The sequence below is a fragment of the Loxodonta africana genome, chromosome 17 (assembly GCF_030014295.1).
Source record: "Loxodonta africana isolate mLoxAfr1 chromosome 17, mLoxAfr1.hap2, whole genome shotgun sequence".
In the NCBI taxonomy this organism is placed as follows: Eukaryota; Metazoa; Chordata; class Mammalia; order Proboscidea; family Elephantidae; genus Loxodonta; species Loxodonta africana.
This window is the reverse complement of record NC_087358.1, coordinates 55,263,410-55,288,369: the sequence shown is the minus strand read 5'-3', so window position 1 is coordinate 55,288,369 and position 24,960 is coordinate 55,263,410.

Genomic DNA, 24,960 nt, shown 5'->3' with positions numbered 1-24,960 from the left:
TCCCATAAATAAAACTAAAGACAAAAACCACATGATCTTATCAATTGATGCAGAAAAGGCATTTGACAAAGTCCAACACCCATTTATGATCAAAACTCTCACCAAAATAGGAATTGAAGGAAAATTCCTCAATATAATCAAGGGCATCTATGCAAAGCCAACAGCCAACATCACTCTAAATGGAGAGAACTAGAAAGCATTTCCCTTGAGAACGGGAACCAGACAAGGATGCCCTTTATCACTGCTCTTATTCAACATTGTGCTGGAAGTCCTAGCCAGAGCAATTAGGTTAGACAAAGAAATAAAGGGCATCCGGATTGGCAAGGAGGAAGTCAAATTATCTCTATTTGCAGATGACATGATCTTATACACAGAAAACCCTAAGGAATCCTCCAGAAAACTACTGAAACTAATAGAAGAGTTTGGCAGAGTCTCAGGTTATAAAATAAACATACAAAATCACTTGGATTCCTCTACATCAACAAAAAGAACACCGAAGAGGAAATCACCAAATCAATACCATTCACAGTAGCCCCCAAGAAGATAAAATACTTAGGAATAAATCTTACCAAGGATGTAAAAGACCTATACAAAGAAAACTACAAAGCTCTACTACAAGAAATTCAAAAGGACATACTTAAGTGGAAAAACATACCTTGCTCATGGATAGGAAGACTTAACATAGTAAAAATGTCTGTTCTACCAAAAGCCATCTATACATATAATGCACTTCCAATCCAAATTCCAGTGTCATTTTTTAAGGTGATAGAGAAACAAATCACCTATTTCATATGGAAGGGAAAGAAGCCTCGGATAAGCAAAGCATTACTGAAAAAGAAGAAGAAAGTGGGAGGCCTCACTCTACCTGATTTCAGAACCTATTATACCTAAGGCCCAGTGTCAGTTAATTGGGGAAAAGATAGTCTTTTTAACAAATGGTGCTGGCATAACTGGATATCCATTTGCAAAAAAAGGAAACAGGACCCATACCTCACACCATGCACAAAAACTAACTCCGAGTGGATTAAAGACCTAAACATAAAGACTAAAACGATAAAGGTCATGGAAGAAAAAATAGGGAGAACCCTAGGAGCCCTATTACAAGGCATAAACAGAATACAAAACATTACCAAAAAAGATGAAGAGAAACCCGATAACTGGGAGCTCCTAAAAATCAAACACCTATGCTCATCTAAAGACTTCATCAAAAGAGTAAAAAGACCACCTTCAGACTGGGAAAGAATTTTCAGCTGTGATATCTCCGACCAGCACCTGATCTCTAAAATCTACATGATTCTGTCAAAACTCAACCACAAAAAGACAAACAACCCAATCAAGAAGTGGGCAAAGGATATGAACACACACTTCACTAAAGAAGGTATTCAGGCAGCTAACAGATACATGAGAAAATGCTCTCGATCATTAGTCATTAGAGAAATGCAAATTAAAACTATGATGAGATCCCATCTTACTCCAACAAGGCTGGCATTAATCCAAAAAACACAAAATAATAAATGCTGGAGAGGCTGCGGAGAGATTGGAATTCTTATACACTTCTGGTGGGAATGTAAAATGGTACAACCACTTTGGAAATCTATCTGGCATTATCTTAAACAGTTAGAAATAGAACTACCATACAACCCAGAAATCCCACTCCTCAGAATATACCCTAGAGAAACAAGAGCTATCACACAAACAGATATATGCACACCCATGTTTATTGCACCTCTGTTTACAATAGCAAAAAGCTGGGAGCAACCAAGGTGTCCATCAACGGATGAAAGGGTAAATAAATTGTGGTATAGTCACACAAAGGAATACTACGCATCAATAAAGAACAGTGAGGAATCTGTGAAACATTTCATAACATGGAGGAACCTGGAAGGCATTATGCTGAGCGAAATCAGTCAGAGGCAAAATGACAAATATTGTATAAGACCACTATTATAAGATCTTGAGAAATAGTATAAACTGAGAACAACACATACTTTTGTGGTTACGAGGGGGGGACGGAGGGAGGGAGGGAGAGGGCTTTTTATTGATTAATTAGTAGATAAGAACTGCTTTAGGTGAAGGGAAGGACAATACTCAATACATGGAAGGTCAGCTCAATTGGACTGGACCAAAAGCAAAGAAGTTTCTGGGATAAAATGAATGCTTCAAAGGTCAGCGGAGCAAGGGCGGGGGTTTGGGGACCATGGTTTAAGGGGACTTCTAAGTCAATTGGCAAAATAATTCTATTATGAAAACATTCTGCATCCCACTTTGAAATGTGGCGTCTGGGTTCTTAAATGCTAACAAGCGCCATCTAAGATGCATCAATTGGTCTCAACCCACCTGGAGCAAAGGAGAATGAAGAACACCAAGGTCACACGACAACTAAGAGCCCAAGAGACAGAAAGGGCCACAGGAACCAGAGACCTACATCATCCTGAGACCAGAAGAACTAGTTTGCCCGGCCAAAATCGATGACTGCCCTGACAGGGAGCGCAACAGAGAACTCCTGAGGGAGCAGGAAATCAGTGGGATGCAGACCCCAAATTCTCATAAAAAGACCATACTTAATGGTCTGACTGAGACTAGAGGAATCCCGGCATTCATGGTCCCCAAACCTTCTGTTGGCACAGGACGGGAACCATCCCGGAAGACAATTCATCAGACATGAAAGGGACTGGTCAGCGGGGTGAGAGAGAGATGCTGATGAAGAGTGAGCTAATAATATTAGGTGGACACTTGAGACTGTGTTGGCATCTCCTGTCTGGAGCGGGGATGGGAGGATAGAGAGAGTGGGAAGCTAGCAAAATTGTCACGAAATGAGAGACTGGAAAGGCTGACTCATTAGGGGGAGACCAAGTGGGAGTACGGAGTAAGATGTATGTAAACTTATATGTGACAGACTGACTTGAATTGTAAACGTTCACTTGAAGCTCAAAAAAAGTTAATAAAAAAACAAATGGTACTCTAACAAATTTGAAAACCTAGAAGAAATGGCTGAATTCCTAGAAACGTACTACCTACCTAAACTAACACAAACAGAGGTAGCACAACGAAATAGACCCATAACAAAAGATGAGATTGAAAAGGTAATCAAAAAACTCCCAACAAAACAAAGCCCTGGTCCAGATGGCTTCACTGCAGAGTTCTAATAAACTTTCAGAGGAGAGTTAACACCACTACTACTAAAGGTATTTCAGAGCATGAAAAAGGATGGAGTACTCCCAAACTCATTCTATGAAGCCAACATATCCCTGATACCAAAATCAGGTAAAGACACCACAAGAAAAGAAAATTATAGACCTATATCCCTCATGAATGTAGATGTAAAAATCCTCAACAAAATTCTAGCCAATAGAATTCAACAACATATCAAAAAAATAATTCACCATGACCAAGTAGGATTCATACCAGGTATGCAGGGATGGTTCAACATTAGAAAAACAACAAATGTAATCCACCATTTAAATAAAACAAAAGACAAGAATCACATGATTTTATCAATTGAAGCAGAAAAGGCATTTGACAAAGTTCAACACGGATTCATGATAAAAACTCTCAGTAAAACAGGAATAGAAGGAAAATTTCTCACCATAATAAAGGGCATTTATACAAAGCCAACGGCCAACATCACCCTAAGTGGAGAAAGCCTGAAAGCATTCCCATTGAGATCGGGAACCAAACAAGGATGCCCTTTATCACCACTCTTATTCAACATTGTGCTAGAAGTCCTAGCCAGAGCAATTAGGCTAGATAAAGAAATAAAGGGCATCCGGACTGGCAAGGAAGAAGTAAAAGTATCTCTATTTGCAGAGCACATGATCTTATACACAGAAAACCCTAAGGAATCCTTCAGAAAACTACTGAAACTAATAGAAGAGTTCAGCAGAGTATCGGGATACAAGATAAACATACAAAAATCAGTTGGATTCCTCTACACCAACAAAAAGAACATCAAAGAGGAAATCACCAAATCAATGTCATTTACAGTAGCCCCCAAGAAGATAAAATACTTAGGAATAAATCTTACAAGAGATGTAAAAGACTTATACAAAGAAAACTACAGTACACTTCCGCAAGAAATCAAAAGAGACTTACATAAATGGAAAAACGTACCTTGCTCATGGACAGAAAGACTTAACAGTATAAAAATATCTATTCTACCAAAAGCGATCTATACATTTAATGCAATTCTGATCCAAATCCCAACGACATTCTTTAATGAGATGGAGAAACAAATCACCAACATCATATGAAAGGAAAGAGGTCCCAGATAAGTAAAGCATTTCTGAAAAAGAAGAACAAAGTGGGAGGCCTTACTTTACCTGATTTTAGAACCTATTATACCGCCACAGTAGTCAACATAGCCTGGCACTGGTACAACAACAGATAAATAGACCCATGGAACAGAATTGAGAATCCAGACATAAATCCATCCACATATGAGCAGCTGATATTTGACAAAGGCCCCCAAACAGTTAAATGGTTAAAAGATAGTCTTTTTAACAAATGGTGCTGGCATAACTGGATATCCATCTGCAAAATAATGAAACAAGACCCATACCTCACTCCATGCACAAAAAGGAGCTCAAAATGGATCAAAGACCTAAATATAAAATCTAAAACGATGAAGATCATGGAAGAAAAAATAGGGACAACATTAAGAGCCCTAATACATGGCGTAAACAGTATATAAAACATTATTAAGGATACAGAAGAAAAACTAGATAACTGGGAGCTCCTAAAAATCAAACACCTATGCTCATCCAAAGACTTCACCAAAAGAGTAGAAAGACTACCTACAGACTGGGAAAAAGTTTTTAGCTATGACATTTCCGATCACTGTCTGATCTCCATTATCCACATGATACTGCAAAAACTCAACTGCAAAAAGACAAATAACCCAATTAAAAAATGGTCAAAAGATATGAATAGACACTTCACTAAAGAAGACATTCGGGTAGCTAACAGATACATGAGGAAATGTTCATGATCATCAGCCATTACAGAAATGCAGATCAAAACTACATCTCACTCCCACAAGGCTGGCATTAATCCAAAAAACACAAACTAGTAAATGTTGGAGGGGCTGTGGAGAGATTGGAACACTTACACGCTGCTGGTGGGTATGTCAAATGGTACAACCACTTTGGAAATTGATTTGGTGCTTCCTTAAAAAGCTAGAAATAGAACTTCCATACGATCCCACAACCCCACTCCTCGGAATATATCCTAGAGAAATAAGAGCCTTTACGCAAACAGATATATGCACACCCATGTTTATTGCAGCACTGTTTACAATAGCAAAATGATGGAAGCAACCAAGGTGCCCATCAAAGGATGAATGGATAAATAAATTATGGTATATTCACACAATGGAATACTATGCATCGATAAAGAACAGTGAAGAATCTGTGAAACATTTCATAACATGGAGGAACCTGGAAGGCATCATGCTGAGTGAAATTAGTCAGTTGCACAAGGACAAATATTGTATAAAACCACTATTATAAGAACTTGAGAAATAGCTTAAACTGAGAAGAGAACATTCTTCCGTGTTTACGAGAGGAGGGAGGGAGGGAGGCTGGGAGAGGGGTATTCACTAATTAGATGGTAGATAAGAACGACTTTAGGTGAAGGGAAAGCCAACACACAATACAGGAGAGGTCAGCACAACTGGACTAAACCAAAAGCAAAGAAGTTTCCTGAATAAACCGAATGCATCAAAAGCCAGGGTAGCAGGAGCAGGGGTTTGGGGACCATGATTTCAGGCAACATCTAAGTCAATTGGCATAATAAAATCTATTAAGAAAACTTTGTGCATCCCACTCTGAAGAGTGGTATCTGGGGTCTTAAATGCTAGCAAGCAGCCATCTAAGATGCATCAATTGGCCTCAAGCCACCTGGATCAAAGGAGAATGAAGAACACCAAGGACACAAGGTAATTATGAGCCCAAGAGACAGAAAGGGTCACATGAGCCAGAGACTACATCATCCAGAGACCAGAAGAACTAGATGGTGCCCGGCTACAACCGATGATTGCCCTGACAGGGAACACAACAGAGAACCCCTGAGGGAGCAGGAGAGCAGTGGGATGCAGACCCCAAATTCTCATAAAAAGACCAGACTTAATAGTCTGACTGAGACTGTAAGGACCCCAGTGGTCATGGCCCCCAGACCTTCTTTTGGCCCAGGACAGGAACCATTCCCGAAGCCAACTCTTCAGACATGGATTGGACTGGACAATGGATTGGAGAGGGATGCTGGTGAGGGGTGAGCTTCTTGGATCAGGTGGACACTTGAGACTATGTAGGCTTCTCCTGCCTGGAGGGTAGATGAGAGGGTAGAGGGGGTTAGAAGGTGGCTAAATGGACTCGAAAAGAGAGAGTAGAGGGAGAGAGCCAGCTGTCTCATTAGGGGGAGAATAATTGGGAGTATGTAGCAAGGTGTATGTAAATTTTTATGTGAGAGACTGACTTGATTTGCAAACATTCACTTAAAGCACAATAAAAATTATATATATATATAAAAAATTCTTTTCATGGGTGGCCTGTCGAGGGGATAAGTAAATTAACCCTGTTGGTAGAGGTCAAGGAGTATCATCTTTTGCTTGGAAGATCAATGATCATACCTATGCATTTATACTCTTGCTGATGGTTTTGCGGGCCACCTAGGAAATCAGAAATCATAGGATGGTTGACAAGAAGCATTTGGCCTTATACAAGAGTGGAATAAGAGAATGAATATTCAATAATGACACCATCTAAAACTCAACATCTCGTGTGGTGGGTTACTGTCCAGCAAGGTGCAGTACCTTCTCTGAATTAGTAACTATCGTGTGGTGCTTTTAAAACGGGGAACAGAGGGCCCCCCAATCTACAAAGTAACAGCAAATAAGCCAGAGTGCAGAAATAAAGCCATCCCCAGAACAGTGGGGCAAGGTATCAGAAAATAGCCTGCAAACTTCTTTAAAGTTGCCTTTCAGAAGCAGCTGGAGAAAACCAGCCCCAGGGACACGCGCAGAACATACACCTATGACAGCTATGTGACCTTCCACCAGGGGCAGTGAGGGGCTGCACCAGCAGCCAGGAGACTGTGCAGGCCTGGCACCCCGTAATATGAATAACCTGCTACGAATCCCAGAGGCCTCCAGGAAAGGAGCCATCTTAGAAAGCTGCTGTGCTTGCACCTTTGTTAACATATCCCCACCTGTGCCTGTGAATAAACATGAATCTTTTCCCGCCCAAGAGCTTTTAAAACCCAGGCTAGTCTTTTGTTCTGTGAAACCGGGTTATGCATTGCTTAGGCTTGCAAGCCTCTTCAATATAACTTTGCTCGCGTGAAAAACCCTACGTGCATTTCCTGCTCATTCTTGACCAGTGAGAGGCAAGAACCATTTCCCGGTAACAATTTTTCTGAAAAAGTTTGAAAAATAGAATCAATTAATAACTAATAAAAGTAGGAGTGTCTACTTTCACCATCACTATACTAATACACTTTTACAATATGCTGCAAATACATGGACTTCACCTTTTTGGATGTCTTAGTTCAAAAAGGATCAATACTTCCACCTGAGAATAATTTTTCATTAAACTTGAAGATGTGGCTGGCCCTGATCTTTTTTTTTTTTTTTTTACTGTTCAAATACCTCAAACAGTTGCAAATTTATAGGGTTAATGAACTGACTGTGGCTATTGATTCTGATAATCCAGGGAAAATGACTTTAATAACATAGCTTTAACCACACACAATTTCTTTTTACAAATAAACCGAAGTCGGTCCAATTCTGTGAAAACTATTTTACAGAAGCTACGTGTACCTTAAATGACAATTTAACTAGATTATATCTTAGGTTGAAGACTCAGAATTGTGGTGACTTACCAAGGTAGATCTATGCTATAAATAAATTCTTCAGACTGATTCCCAGTCTAATAATTTCTACTTTATGCTTGACTTCTCCTACCATTCACTTATGATCATACATCTTTAGAGATGACATGCTAATGCTAAATTGTCATCCAGAATTAAAAAAAAAAAATGATAAGGTCTTAGCATAATATAATTGGTTATAACAATGAACAAAATTTTCTGTCACTATTATTGCTTAGGAAAATAGGCTGAACTAAGTGTTAAGATCTTCTTTGACTTAGATTTTCCTGCAAAATGTGATCTTTTAATTATTTATATAGAAAGCATAAATAACATTTTTAAATGAATGTTTGATACACTTTACAAATAGATGATATATCATATCAAATTTAGATATATTGCATAGATCTATCTTGCTTGATCTATTTCCTAGTTTGCTGATTATTTTTCTCCATCACCTCCGCTCTGCCATAGAGCCCATCCCTGAAGTTCTCATTTTGGTCATTATATATTTCAGTTCTAATATTTCCATTTTGGTTCTTTGTGTCTTCAGTTACTTTGCAGAGTACCTATTTTCTTCTTCTTCTTCTTCTTCTTTTTTTAATCAAATGCATTTATAATTGCTCAGTGGAGAGTTTTGACCATAAAAAAAAAAAAAAAAAGCTGCTTTAAATTCTGTGTCATATATTTCCAACGTCTCTGTTACCTCTGTCTTGGAATTCATTGGTTTATTTTTAATTCAGTTTGAGATCTTCCTGGTTCTTCATATGACAATTCATTTGTGTTTGAAACCTGGACATTTTTGTATTATGTTATTAGATTCTGGATCTTACTTAAATCTCTTTTAACTGGTATTTTGACACTGTTCTGACAGGGGACAGGGGATGGCAGTATCTTATGACTTCTAAATGGTGGGAGAAATCTAGGCTCCCCACTAAATCAGGATAAGGTGAAGCCTCTTATTGCTGGGCTGGGGTGAGGTAGGGGTCATGACCTTCTACATTCTTGGAATATATGGAACTTTTCAAAGCTGCTGTAGGCATTTTATTCCCCAGATCTTCTTTTAAGTTTTTTTTGGAACGCTTTTTTTTTTTTGCCCGAGGTAGTATTTCCACTTCATGCAGCTGAATGTTAAACAATCACCGCTGATTATTTTCAATATATCCCCTGAGGATAGGGTTTCTCAAGGGAGAAGTCTGGTGTCAGATAAAGGTAAATTCAATGACCATGACTTTTCTAGGGAAGTTTCAGAGAGGCCAGGTAGAAACAATGTCTGGAAATGGGGTGTCTTACTTATCTAGTGTTGCTATAACAGAAATACCACAAGTGAATCATTTTAAAAAATAGAAATATATTCTTTCACAGTCTAGGAGGTTAGAAATTCTGGGTGCCAGCTCCAGGGGAAGGCTTTCTTTCTCTGTGGGTTCTAGAGGAAGGTCCTTGTCATCAATTTTCCCCTGTTACAGGAGCTTCTCAGGGCAGGGACCCAGAATCCAAAGAACTCGCTCTGCCCCTAGCACTACTTTCTTGGTAGAATGAGGTCCCTCTCCTCTCTGCTCAGTTGTCTCTTTTATATCTTAAAAGAGATTGACCCAACACACAACCTGATCTTGTAGATTGAATTCTGCCTCATTAACATAAGTGCCTCTAATCTTGCGTAATTAATGTCTCAGAGATTAGGATTTACAACACATAGGATAAATACATCAGATCACAAAATGAAGGACAATATTGGGAATCATGGCCTAGCCAAGATGACACACTTTTTGGGGGGACACAATTCAATCCATGACATGGGGCTTTTTGAGAAGCTACAAATCCATTCTTCCTTCTCAAGTGGGTGTTAAAAAAAAAATAAAAAAGCCTATTGCTGTCCTGTCAAATTTGAATCATGGCAACCTCAAACGTGTCACATTAGAGCTGTGGTCTATAGGGTTTTCATTAGCTGGTTTTTCAGAAGTAGATTGCCAGGTCTTTCTTCTGAGGTACCTCTGGGTGGCCTTGAGCCTTGTGGATAGCCACTGAATGGTGTATTGGAATAGGATAAGTTAAACCATCACAAAGTTCATTATCCTTTACTGAGACTCAGTCATTTTTCATAAGTAAACAATCCTCCGGTTAGACAGCGGTTAATTCTCCAAGTTCTAAAGCAGTTGACCGATGAGTTTTTGTAAGTTTTCTCCTTGTTTAAACGGAGAAACATTTTTTTTTTTTTCCTTCAGAATGCCTTACTCCATCATTATGAAGTGGCTGTTCTAAACCGTAAAGTTTTGGGGATTTTTTTTTTTGCAGAAATATATACCCAGGACATCTTTGGATATTGAGGAAAACCAAAGAAGTGAAACATATGCCTTTTAAAGCCTGCATAGATGGATATGGCTTAAAAAAAAAAAAAAAAAAAAAAAACTTGTGGAATCTACCCACCCCTTCTTTATTCTGATCACTGAACATTGGCTTGATCTTTTGCCATCTTGTGTTTTTGTTTCCTTTCTTTCTTCCTTCTTTGTGTGTGGGGGGGGTGTTGATTTTATTAGCAGTGAAACCCCATCCTATGATCAACAATTCATATAGACCAGAAATTGCATCTTTGATGATTATGAGATAGAAAAGATGTTTTCTTGCTAATTAAATGTGTGCTATTTTGTTCTGCTTTTTCCCTTGGGCTACTGGGCTACTATCAATGTCAAATTGACTTTATCCAAGGGGCATAATGAGATTGATTCCATATGGACATAAATCATGAAAAAATGTGTTCAAGAACTCATGTAAAATTTATATATTTATACTTAAGACATAGCTCTATAAAACGTACCATTATCTTCACTAATTTATTAACCTTGATTGTTTGATATAAAACTCTGAAACTGACTAGTGATAGAAATAAAAATTCATTATTTAACAATTCCATGAATTTATGACATGGCCTAGTTTCAGGAATGTATATCATTATGGAATGTACCTCGTCTCCATACAATAATGGAGTCGAATACTTGTTTTTGTTGACTAATCTTTGCATTTCTTCTAACATAGAGAGGAAATTAATGCTATGAAGTAAATTATGTGATATTGAGGTTTTCAGCTCAACATAACTTTTATTTTTAGCCAAATGTGTACATAAATATTCTTGCCAGTAGGCCATATTCTGCTTATCAATAGCACTTGAGACTAGATTTCCACTGCTTTTTTGTACTTCAATTGTTTTTAATCATATCCTATATCCATTATTGAAGGACACAATGAAGATAAGGGCTAATTAGAATTTTTACAATGTTTATTCATATGAAAATTCATCTGACCTTGGAATTTATTACATTTTCTACTATGAAAACATTGCAGCAACCGCAAGTAAATGATTGAAATATAGAGTTCTGTAAACATTCATATTGGATACAATGGAGAATTGATAGAAAACTTTGGGAAATTATATTTAACAGGCTCTATAAAAAAAAAAAATTTTTTTTTTTTTTTTTTTTTATCCATGTGACCAGATGACCTAAGCCACTTTCTAGTACACTAAATTTTAAAATGGGCTATAGCAGGTAAGTGGAGAGTGACTAAGGACTTCCATATATGTTTATATGTACTTGAACTCATCAAGAATTTAAACGATTTAGTTACTTTAAAAAAATTTAAACATGATGTCTTATGATTTTTACATGCTAAGTGATTTTCATGTTTTTAGACTTTGTTGTGTTTTTAGGAGGAAAAAAAAGTAAAGATTGAGCAATCTCTAGTGTTTCACCCATCTTCACCTGTGTCGTGCCTGAACTTTGCAAATACTGAAGAAGAAAATTATAACATATTTGATTTTAGGGTATTCCAAGGGTGAAAAAAAAAAATAAGTTATTACCCATATTGCAAACTGTGTGGTATAGCCTCAAAAATATTACTTGTTTAAGCATTTATTATTTGTTCCGCAGCTTTGTCATGCTGAAATGAAAATACACTTTCGTCTGTAAACGAGAAATTCTACATGGAGTGTCTTTTCTCACTAAATTGTTTAACTGTTTCTTGTGATGATAAGAGTAGCACTGATAAAGGCCATGTTTGAATAGCATCAAGATAAATTCTAACATATTTTAACTGAAGAGATAGTCTGGAAATTTCAAGTTTAACTAGCTTACTAAATGAAAATTGAGAAGCATTGTCCAAGGACATTTCTAAACGTTATATTTCTGCTTGTTCCTAGATCTTATAAAGAAAATACTTTCTAATCAAAAGTTTCTTTTATAGCTGCTATATTCTTTTTCATTTTAAGCCTTTACCTTAGGGTCCTGTAAATCTCTTTTCACAAAATAAAAATAAAACACACTTTTGCTATTTTCACACCTTATCTTTTTTTTTTTAAGATACTAAAAGTAACTGAGTTTTTAGTCATTATTTAAAGAATTCAAGACAAATACCAATACTTCTTCTGTGATCATAAACCCAAACTTCTCAAGACTCCCTAGCTGCCCTTGACCTTGGTTCTAAAGGACGCCACTTTTATTAGCTAATCAAGTGGGGCCAAAACTGTCTGCCATATTATATCACATTTGATAGAGTTCAATGTAGTAAAACACAGATCTGTAGGCCACAAATTAGGAATAATACATTACAGTTTGAATATTTTCAAAAAACCAGCTCACCACTAGAATCTTGCTCAAGTTATACTGTCTGGACTTTGTTCCTCTATTTGGCAAATAATTGGCTGTACCCTTATATTCCAACATTCTTTATAATCGTGATCACAGAAATACATGCAAATACAGAAGGGCTAAGATTGATTGGAGTCTTTCTCTTCTTATTGAGTAGAGTTTGCTACTCTTCCACAGAACAACTTAAAGGATAAGAATTTTGGTTTGCTTAGAAGCCTCTGAACTCTTTTGAATGCTCTGATCACAGTCTGAAAAACCTTAATTGGGTGTCTTAAAATACTGTGATAGCATTGATTCTAGGCATAACTTAACTCTAGCTATTTTTAAACTTAATTATGCCTGGAATCAATGCTATCATTAATCTAAAGGAAAAAGTAAGGCCAACAGTCAAAGCTCGTGGATCAAAAAAATAAATATATAAATAACAGGCATAACTCACCCATGTGTCTGTCAGTTGTCGTACTGTAGGAGCGTATGTGTTGCTGTGATGCGGGGAGCTATGCTACTGGTATTCAAATACCAGTAAGGTCACCCATGATGGACAGGTTTCAGCTGAGTTTCCAGACTAAGACAGACTAGGAAGAAGGAACCAAAGGCCTACTTCTGAACATAATTAGCCAGTGAAAACCTTACAAAAAGCAGGAAACATTGTCTGATACAGTGCCAGAAGATGAGCCCCTCAGGTTGGAAGGTACTCAAAATACCACTGAGGAAGAGCAGCCTCCTCAAAATACAGTCAACCTTAATGACATTGATGGTGTCAAGCTTTCAGGACCTTCATTTTCTGATGTGGCATGACTCAAACTGAGAAGAAACAGCTGCAAACATCTGTTAATAATTGGAATGTGAAATGTACGAAGTATGTATCTAGGAAAATTGGAAATCATCAAAAATGAAATGGAATGTGTAAACATTGATATCCTAGGCATTAGTGACCTGAAATGGACTGATATTGGCTATTTCGAATAAGACAATCATATGCTCTACTAGCCAGGAATGACAAATTGAAGATGCATGACAGTGCATTCATCATCAAAAAGAAAATTTCAAGATCTATCCTGAAGCACAACACTGTCAGTGATAGGATGATATCCACATGCTTACAAAGAAGACCAGTTAATATGACTGTTATTCAAATTTACGCACCAACCACTGAGGTCAAAGATGAAGAAATTGAAGATTTTTGCCAACTTCTGCAGTTTGAAATTGATCATACATGCAATCAGGATGAATTTATAATTACTGGTGATTGGAATACAAAAGTTGGAAACCAAGAAGAAGGATCGGTAGTTGGAAAATATGGCCTTAAAAAATAAAAAATGATGCCAGAGATCACATGATAGAATTTTGCAAGACCAAGGACATCTTCACCAACATTAAGAGCAACTATACCTGTGGACCTCACCAGATGGAACACACAAGAATCAAACAGACTATGTCTGTGGAAAGAGACTATGGAAAAGCTCCATATAGTCAGTCAGAACAACACCAGGGGCCAGTTATGGAACAGACCTTCAATTGTTCATATGCAAGCTCAAGTTGAAACTGAAGAAAATTAGAACAAGCCCACAAGAGCCAACATATGACCTTGAACATATCCCACCTAAATTTAGAGACTATCTCAAGAATAGGTTTCATGCATTGACCAATAAAAATTAAAGACCAGACAAGTTGTGAAATGACATCAAGGACATCATAAATGAAGAAAGCAAGAGGTTATTTAAAAGAAAGGAAAGACCAAAATGGATGTCATAAGAGACTTGGAAAATTGCTTTTGAGCATCAAGTAGCTAAAGCGAAAGGAAGAAATCATGAAGTAAAAGAGATGAACAGAAGATTTCAAAGGGCAGCTCAAGAACCCAAAGTAAAGTCCTGTAATGACATATGCAAAGGCCTGTAGGTAGAAAACCAAAAGGAGTTAGAACCAACTTGATAAAGCACCTAACAACTACAACACAAAATTTTAAACTGTTGATGCCAGACCGATCGTGGCTGAATGTAGAGAATACCGGAAAGATGTTTACCTGTGTTTTATTGACTATGCAAAGACATTGGACTGTGTGGATCATAACAAATTATGGATGTGATGGTTAAGATTGTGTGTCAACTTGGCTGGGCCATGATTCTCAGTGGTTTGGCAGTCATCCGATGTTGTGATCACCTCCATGTTGGGGTCTGTTGTGAGTAGCCAATCAGTTGAAAGGGAGTTTCCTTGGGCATGTGGCCTGCATCCACTGTAAGTAAGCATCCTGGCAAGGAATCTGGGCTCTTTGCTCACGCTGGGCCCCGCAGCTAGCTCCTGTTCATCTGAATTCCTTTTCTTGGGACTTCAGCTAGCAGCTTAACCGCAGACTTGCCTACCAGTCTTGGAATTCATGGATCTTCGAAAGCCCTGCTCTCTGACCTGCTGATCTTGGGTTCATCAGCCCCTGCAGCTAGTTAATCAGGAGAAGCCTCTATCGCCCCCCCTACCCCACAGAATTGGGATGTTCCTTTGTCTACAACTGTGGGAACCATTTCCTTGATATAAATCTCTATATACATTTATACACTTTACTGATTTTGCATCTCTACAGAACCCAGCCTAAGACTATGGACAACATTTCAAAGGATGGGAATTCCGGAATACTTAATTGTGCTCTTGCAGAGACTGTACGTAAATCAAGAGACAATCTTTCAAACAGACCAAGGGGATACTTCCAGGTTTAAAATCAGAAAAGGTGTGCATCAGAGTTGTATTCTTTCACCATATTTATTCAATCTGTTATTGTTGTTAGGTGCCACCGTTTGTTCTGACTCATAGTGACTCTATGTACAACAGAATGAAACACTGCCTAGTGTTGTGAGATCTTCACAATCATTGCTATGCTTGAGCCCATTGTTGCAGCCACTGTATCAGTCCATCTTGTTGAGGGTCTTCTTTTTCGCTGACTTTTTGCTTGACCAAGCAGGCTGTCCTTTTCCAGGGTTTGGTCCCACCTAATAATATGTCCAAAGTACCTGGGAAGATACCTCCTCACCCTCAATTATAAGGAACATTCTGGCTATACTTCTTCCAAGACAAATTTGTTGATTATTCTAGCAGTCCACGGTATTTTCAATATTCTTTCCCAACACCATAATTAAAAGGTGTCAATTCTTCTTTTGTCTCCTTTATCCATTGTCCAGCTTTCATATGCATATGAGGCAATTGAAAATACCATGGCTTGGGTCAGGTGCACCTTAGTCCTCAAAGTGAAATTGCATTTCAACACTTTAAAGAGGTCTTTTGCAGCATATTTACCCAATGCAATATGTATTTTGATTTCTTGACTGCTGCTTCCATGGGCGTTGATTGTGGATCCAAGTAAAATGAAATCCTTGACAACTTCAATGTTTTCCCTCTTTAACATGATGTTGCTTCTTGGTCCAGTTATGAGTATTTCTGTTTTCTTCACATTGAGATACATGCTGAAGGCTATAGCCTTTGGTCTTCATCAGTACGTGCTTCAAGTTCTCTTCACTTTCAGCAAGCAAGATTGTGTCATGTGCATATCACAGGTTGGTAATGAGTCTTCCTCCAAAACAAATTGCATTCCAAGGTCATGGTACCATTTTGTATTCAGAATGGCATCTTTTCCAGTACTTGATATGGTCAGCTTCTTCTTCTACTACTTTTTTGTTAATATTAGACATTCCATAGGTGTATAGTGGAACTAAATTGTGGTTTTAATTAGTATCCCCCAATAACTAATTATATTGCAGATCTTTCAAGGAGGACCTAAAGGTTTCTGTCATTTATAATGTAAGTTTAAATGAAACTATATTCTTATTTTGTCTTTTCTGACCAAGAGTCTCTCTACAGAATTTTTTTCTTTCCAACCTCACTTAAGAGAATGCAATGTCAGATGCATCCATTTGTTTCCCACTCATTTATTCAACAAACATTTACCATATACAGGATATTCTAAGCTAGGAATTAGAATAGTAAGGTATTACCTACTTCTCAAGAAATGTACAGTCTAATAAAGCAAATCCAAAAGGTTAAATAGATATATGTAGACTTTGGTTGTCTTTTCAGGTACTAAGGAGTCCTGGTGGCATCGTTGTTAAAAGCACTTGGCTGCTAACCGCAGGATCAGTGGTTTGAAACCATCAGCCACTCCATGGAAGAAAGATGTGGTCATTAGCTTCCTCAAAGATTACGAAACAAAGTTAAACCAAACACATTGCTATTGAGTGGATCTGACTCATAGAGACCCTATAGGGCAGAGTAGAGCTGCCTCATAGGATTTCCAAAGAACAAGTAGTGGATTCAAACTGCCAGCCTTTTGGTTAGCAGCCATAACTCTTAAGTACTGCGCCACCAGCCTTTGGAATTATACGGAACAGTCCGCTCTGTCCTACAAGGTTGCTATGAGTTGGACTCTATGACGGGAATTTTAAGGTAGTACTTTCTCCCAGTTTGATCTCAGATTCCCATACCAACAGCTTTGAAAGTGAGAAATGCTGGGATACAAGAGTTTTCTCTTCAAGGTTTACCAAGAAATAGAGCTTGTTACTTTCATGTCCCCAGTGCCTGTCATAGTACCTGGCCCACAGCCATCACTCAAAAAAACAATGCTTAATAGATTAAGTAACTATTAAATTACTAATATTTTTAATAAATCGGGCAAGAAGAAGTTTGGTCAGAGCACTCTCTATTCTAGAACACAGTACATGATTGCACCTGGCTGTTATGAAAAAGAAGATAGGCGAACAGGTCCCTGTTATTACCTTGGAAGGACAGGTGGCCATGGACAGTACCACGGAGAGAAATACGAATTTAGAGATGTTTGACACACATGTGTTTAAAGAATGTATCAGGAGAACTAGAAGAATTAGAAGTTATCCTTGATGTGTATCTGTGGAGGGGATATGGTAATAAAAGGAATTTGTCAATTGGAAGCAGAGGCCTCATTTAAAAGCACGCTCACTTTTAAGCTACAGAGTTATATAAATGTTATAATGGAAACTATGTTAGAAATATGTTTACATTGACCTCCAATTCTATAACCTTCCTTTATGTAGCATTGTCCAGTTAAGGGGAAAATAATGAGTTAAAATAATGGCTTAAATACCAAAAACTGTCTATAGTAACATCTTCTCAATCTGAGATTTGTGTTTTGGAATTAAGCAATAATATCCTACAGTTTACACATGATTTAAACCCCTCGAATACATAAATACAAGACTAAAGTGCCCTAAATTTTTCTAGCCTTTTATTATGACCCGTTATTTACCCATTTTCTTCCATTTTACATATTTAAAGTGTCAATGTCTGTTAAAATGGGTTAAGAAATACAGACAAACAGCATGTGACACAGCACTTTTGTTCATTAGGCTTGTGCGATACAAAATTCTCTGTTTCTTTTATGTACAAACACAAAGGAAGTCTATTTGTTTGACATCCAAACACAGTTAAAAATTAAAAAAAAAAAAAAATCCTGGAAATTTTGATTGGGCGATTAACAATGAACAGGATAGAGAAGTGTACCAAACAGACTGCGGTATTAGTCAATATGGGTGAATGATCTGTATTGTGTAAAATGTCTCTTGAGTTAATAAAATCCTTGCTTATAAACTTGCACTTGCATGGCACCCTCGGACTCTTTATCTCTACTGCCTATCGAGGATTCAACCAGCTTTTTTAATTAACTTCCCTTTGGTGAAGATAACATATCTCGAAGTTCTCCTATCGTGAATTCTCGAAAATATCTCTCTTGCAGTGACTAATAAAGCATAGTCCTAAGACTGAATTCGCAAATATGTACCATTGTTTGCCTTCATACAATTTTTATTCATTATCAGACATATTCTTTTAAAAAGGTCATTGTTAAGGTAAGTATATTAAAAATGTTGCATAGATTAGTGGCAAATGGAACTGCCTTCTGGAAATCTAAGTAAAATAAAATGCCACTGCATGTTTTACTCTTTTAAAAATTACAATAATTGGCAAGTTACCTTCCCATCTCAGAACAGTAAAAAGATCCACTTGGGCTTTCCAGGCCTTTTTTCTTTTTTTTTTCTTAATGTAAGAAATCCTCTCTCAGGATTTCTCTCTCAATTTCTCTTCTTGCCATCTGACAAGTCTGAACTGATGGCTGAATAACTCAATTAAAACTTTTTTTTTTTTTTTTTTTTTGCAGTTTCTCTCCCATTGCCTGAATATTATAAAATGATTCCTATTAAATGTACGAGTAAAAGGAAATGACTTTGCCGGAGATGAACCTTTGATGGCTGGGGATTAACTTTCCTGTGTTTGCACATGGAAGGTCCCTTTTCATTCTTCATAAGTGGGTTCTAATGATATAGCAACTCCATTTATCATGGTACATTAATTAGATGTGCTATACTCCCAAAGATAAAATGTATAATAAAAATGTATAAGCAAGATGAAACAATCTTTCCTCTTAAGAATGTCAGGAAGCAGGTTATTCAAACACAGAGAGCACATTTTTCTCTTTTTTTATCTTTAAAAAGCTATTGTTACCTTTTACCCAGAACAATACTTCTTCTTTTCTATTCATCAGCTTCATCCCGCCCTGTTAATTTTCTAAGAATTTTCAGATTCCTCCATCAGTTAACAGTGCATTAAGCGATGTGTAGGTAGACTGAGTTATCGAAACTTGTCACTCTTTCCTGTTTCTGATCATCCTGTGTAAAGACAAGGTGAATAGGTTGACCCATTTTTGAAAGCCCTGAACCCTACCTACCCACTTCGCCAATTTCATCACTCACAAAACAGTTCATCCTGCCTTCTCCCTGGTCCATTCCTCTGGACTCAGAGTCCCTCCGCTTTCCTCTCATATGCTCTCATTCAGTCAGCACACCCTGTAAGAATGCATGTAAGTGGTTTAGTCATTTCTTGTGCTTTTACCTTTGTCACTTATATTTGATAAAAATTTGATATTTCCTTCTCTTTTGGGAGAAGGAAGTCATGCGTTAAGACTCAGGATAACTAAGCTATAGGTATGGTTTTGCTACAAATTTACTATTTGAACTTAGCTTACAATTCCTGATCTATAAAAAGAATAAGTTAGGTTATAGAATCTAAAATTTTCCAACAAGTTTTGACCCATTATTAAGTTCTTACATAAAAGGATTTCTCACTGGAAATATTCACTCATGTTTTAACAAAAGTGGTTTGAGATTGACTTGAAAGAATTATTGAATACCTGGTGTAATCATAAATTTAATTTGGTCAGTATGATTGATGGGGTCTCTGGGTGCCTAACTGTTAACCAAAAGAATGGAGGTTCAGTCCCCCCTGGAGGCCTCACAGAAGAAAGGCCTGACCATCTACTTCCAGAAAATAAGCCTTCAAAAACTGTTGATCACAGTTCTACTCTAAAACACAAAGGGTCACCATGAGTCGACTTGAAAGCAACTGGTTTAGTTTTTAGTACTATGATTGATAATTAAGCAGCAGTGTTTTGTATTAAATTAAAAAAAAAAAAAAAAAGGTGCTGTTGAATTGCTTTTGACTCTTGGTGACTCCATGCATGTGAGGGTAGAATTGTGCTTCACTGGGTTTTTGATAGATGGTTTTTTGGAAGTAGACCATCAGGCCTTTCTTCTAAGGCACTTCTGGGTAACATTTTGATTTGCAGTGAACATGTTAACTGTTAGCAACACCCAGGGACTCTTTTGCATTTAATAATGTGGTTTTATTTATTATCTAATTTATTTCTCTAAAAAATAATATAGAAGAGACCTGGGGTAGAGTTTTAACTCCATTTCACAGAGGAGGAAAATGAAGGTCAAAGTGATGGTTGACAGGAAATAAGTACCAGACTTAAGCTTCCGTAGGTGATGCAAACAGTTATGCGTTTTGCTACTAACTGAAAGTTTGGCAATTCAAACCCACCCAAAGGTGCCTCCACAAAGGGCTGGCAATCTGTTTCCAAAAGGTCACAGCCTTGAAAACTCTATGGAGCAGTTCAGCACATGGAGTCGCCAAGAGTCAGAATCAACTCGAGGGCCAATGGTTTAATTTTTTGGTCCTTGAGGTATTAACAAGGAACCCTGGTTGCATAGTGGTTAAGAGCTCGGCTGCTAACAGGAAGGTTGGTGGTTCAAACCCACCAGCTGCTCCACAGAAGATAGATGTGGCAGTCTGCTTCCGTAAATATATTACAGCCTTAGAAACCTTATGGGGCAATTCTACTCTGTCCTATAGGTTCACTCTAGGTCTGAATCGACTCAACAGCAATGGGTTTGGTTTGGTTTGGTTTGGGTGTGAGATATTGAGTCAAGTGTCAGACAAACATCCAAAAGGAAGGCATTTAGAATTAGATTAAAAAAAAAAAAGTTTGAGAAAAGCATAATTTGAAGCATTATTTTTTTTAATATGGTTTGAATTTACATTGTAATCATTACAATAATTCAAGGAAAATTAAATTTTTCCATATATCAGTTCATGCATGTATTTAAAATTCATAGTTTTGGAGAACTCTGAATAACCAAGTTCAGAATACCTATGATCAAGAGTACTAAATGATCAAAATATTTTTCATGCTTTTCTTATTGATAGTACATAAGTTCCTTATGTAATATTATATAAGACTTAGAATTATGCATAAAAATAAATATAATTTTTAATGAGTATTATTTTATTTGGTCTGGCTTTTAAACCAGTTCCCCTACACTTTCTTCCTCTCTCCTCCCTCTTTCTTTCTCTTTTTTGCACTTTTAAAGTCATATCTTTTTATAATATGAAGAGTAAGGAAAATGATGCTTTAAGAAAAATCTCCAAAAATGCTACTTAACAAAGATATGTTAAGTCACATTGAGATGATAACAATAATGTCATATTTGCACAGTGTTTCTATATGCCAGGCACTATTCAAAGTATTTTTACACAATTTAATTTATTTAGGCCTTATATCAACCTTATGGAATAGATTTTATCATTTTCCACCCTTTACAATGGCAGTACTGAGGCACAGAAAGGTTTTGCAATGTGCCAACGACAACATTTAGAGATAATGTTGAGATTCATTTCTGAATGGTTTGGCCCTGGAATCTGTACTCATAGCCACTATGATATATTGCCAAATGAATAAACTTTTCCAATAAGAAATAAAAAAGCTCGTATTTCTGTGAAAATAAAATAACATGTTTAGGTAATGTTCATACTTTCAGCTATAGCTTCCCCCTATTTAAACTATCATCTTAATAATGAAAATAAGAATACTGGTAGTATACTCTTAAACAGTTTCAGTGTAACAAAATTTTCTAAAGCCTTTTCTTGATAAAAAAGGAATTTTTGTTTGTTTTTGTGTTTCTTGTTGGAGAGTGACTTTCAATTACAAAAGATTTGAAGCACTATAGAATCCTTCCATGTCTAGGAGAAAATAATACATAATGAATGTGATAAATTACAGAAATTATTGAAAAAACCCATAACTATTAAGTACTAAAAATATCTAAATTTCAATTTAGCCACTCTCAATTCAAATAACACAAAAGAAATAGTTTTCATTTGTGCCATAAATTTTTTCAGAGTAAAGTTGTAAATATGAATGTAACTATTGTGCTAATGACTTTAAATAAAGCCAACATCGAAGAAGAAATACCTGAAGGAGCTTACACTAACCAAATAAGAAATTGTAACAAATAACTCCCCATCTAGGTGCCAGTGCTGTAACGATTTTAAATTAGCACAACGACATTTCTAGGATAGGTTGCTCATTTAACATTTTTAGGATCTGTCTATAAGATCACTTTTAGCGTGAAGCAGTCTATTCATTTTGATTATAACGAAAATTCCCCAATGAAACACTGAAACAGAGGCCAGCAATAACACTTGACTAACCCAATGCCCAGCAAACTACTGCATATCCTTGAGGACAAAAAAGGGAAAATAAACAAAGAACCGAAAATGGCAACATCACTTGCAGATTTCAAACGCATCCTTTCAAAGTACTGTTCTACACACTTTAGGAAGCTCTCTGTATGATCAGCCGACTAAGAGCTTTATTTGAGCCTTTTTCCATTTCTCTGGCGTGATGTAATTTCCAAGTTTTCTATTCTCGTAATGAAATAAACTTTCATGGAGCCCTGGTGGTGCAGTGGCTAAAAGCCTGGCTGCTAACCAAGAGGTTGGCAGTTTAAATCCATATATCACTTCATGCATACGTGCCACTCCTTGGAAACCCAATGTGGCAGTTCTATGAGTCAAAGTCAACTCAACAGCAAAGGGTTTTTTTTTTTTTTTAATAATAAGTCATTGTCCAGTGTGGAGCAAATATATAATAACATTTGAAAGAAATGTATCTTGCTGCCTACTACTAGAAAGAAAATGGATATCAATAAATTATTTTACTCTCCTGAATTGCTGAAATGTTTTCGTAGAATATATACACAGTTTCTGCAGGGAAAGAGTCTTTTAATGTACTTGGTTATTTTCTGCACAAAAAAAAATCCATCTGTCTTATGAATGCCTAAACAAGCAAGCATAATTCTCAAAAAATCGGACATTTCATAGAAGGATCTTTGAACACTGTATAATTTAAATCGACAGTGAGATATTGAGAATGGATGTAAGATCTGCTTCATGATGAGGAAGTAAATGGAAACCCTCTGGTAAACTTACCAAGGTACTTAAGCAAAAATAAATAGATAAAAATAAATAAATAAATCTAGACTGTCAAGCAAATCCCAAAATTATATGTACTAATAAATATACCATGAAAAAAAGAAAGATCATTAAGAAGTCATGTCTCTTTTGTTCAAAGACTGTATAGAAGAATACTGACCAAATGAGGAAAATGCAGAAGAGAATTTCAAATTCTTATGGAATCCAGACTTTCTGGATTCACAGACACTGAATGAACCCCTGAAACTATTGCCCTGAGAAAATCTTAATCTAAAAAATGTCCCTGATATCTTCTTAAAATCAAACAAGAATTTAGCTTTACTACACTTAAGAATGCCTGCCTTGAGCATTGTGCTGTTTTTGGTTGATCTATATTGGATCAAATTGACCACAGCAACTGAAGAGATTAGATTAAAAAAAAAATAGGGGGCAGTAAATTTCTGTTAATGGCAGAGAAACAATTTGGAAAAGGAGGGTGAAAATGGTTGCACAACTCAAAGAATGTAATCAATGTCACTGAGGAGAGAAAAACATCAAGTTCATCAGTCCAAAGCTGATTTCTAGGAGGTGAAGATCAGGCATATCTGCACTCTCCAAACCTTTTTTTTTTTACCAATTCTGACACCAGCAACCCTCCATGTCACTCTCTACTTCTCTGCTGTATTCAATAATTCATTGCAGTGGCCACACAGAGTGCACAGATCATACTCACAGTTATAGGGTTTATTACAGAAGTAACAGGATCAGAATCAACTTGGAAGTAACAGGAACAACTCAGGATATAGTTCTTCATTCAGGACAATTTCTCGGCTGCTGCCACTGGGCCTTGCTCAGGGTCTGGCCTCTGCCCTGCTCAGGAAAATTTTACAAGTCTTTCCTTAGCTCTGCCAATAGGTGCCTGAAGGCACCCCACTCCTCCAGGAAGCCTCCTATTCGAAGGCACTCAACTGTCTCACTCCATGCCTAGGCAAGGCAACTGCAGCTGTCTGCCAGTCCCATGCCACTTCCATTTCATGACAGTGTTGTCTCCAGTGTTACAGCTCTCCAGTGTCACCAAACTCCAGTGTTACAACTCTGTCTCCTGGGTCTAGAAGGTTCTCAGTGGAGGGACTCTGGGCTCAAAGGATGCACTCCACTCCAGACTCTTCTTCTTGAAGATAGTGAGGCACTCCCTGAACCTCTCAAATTAGCTCTTTTTAAGCCCAGAGGAATGGCAAAACTGACCAGTCCCCTTGGTGAGCAAAAACACCTTATTTGCACACCCCAGCCAAGCACTTTGCGAGAGCTCCAAGATCATGGCTAGAAGGACCATATAAAACCAACTCATTACATCACAGTCACATAGTTATTTAATGATGGCATCTTGATTCAAACCCAAGTAGCTTCTCATGAGCTAGTTGGGTAGGTAGATGGGTATCTGAATAAGTATATAGATTAATACACTTAATGATAAATAAATTAATAAATGGATGGACAGATAATCTAGTACAATTATCAAGGAAATAGGACTTTGGAAAAAGGACCTTTAAACACAATATATTTATTCTTATCTTATGAGTATTCTCATAAGATAAGAATACTTATCTTTATTTGTTAAAATATATGTCTTAGCCAAAGCACACATATTGTGGTGTTCTTTGTCTAAAGATCATATTTGTATAGGAATGATTTCATTTTTTCTGGCGAAATAAAAAGAAAATGTATTATCATTCAATACTAATAAGATCTCCTGCCCCATTTATAGCATTTTCCTAAGAAATATTCACCCTATCACAACAATAGAATATAATTTTTATTGTAACTTGTGGCAGTGTCTATAACACTTCACTTATTATTCATT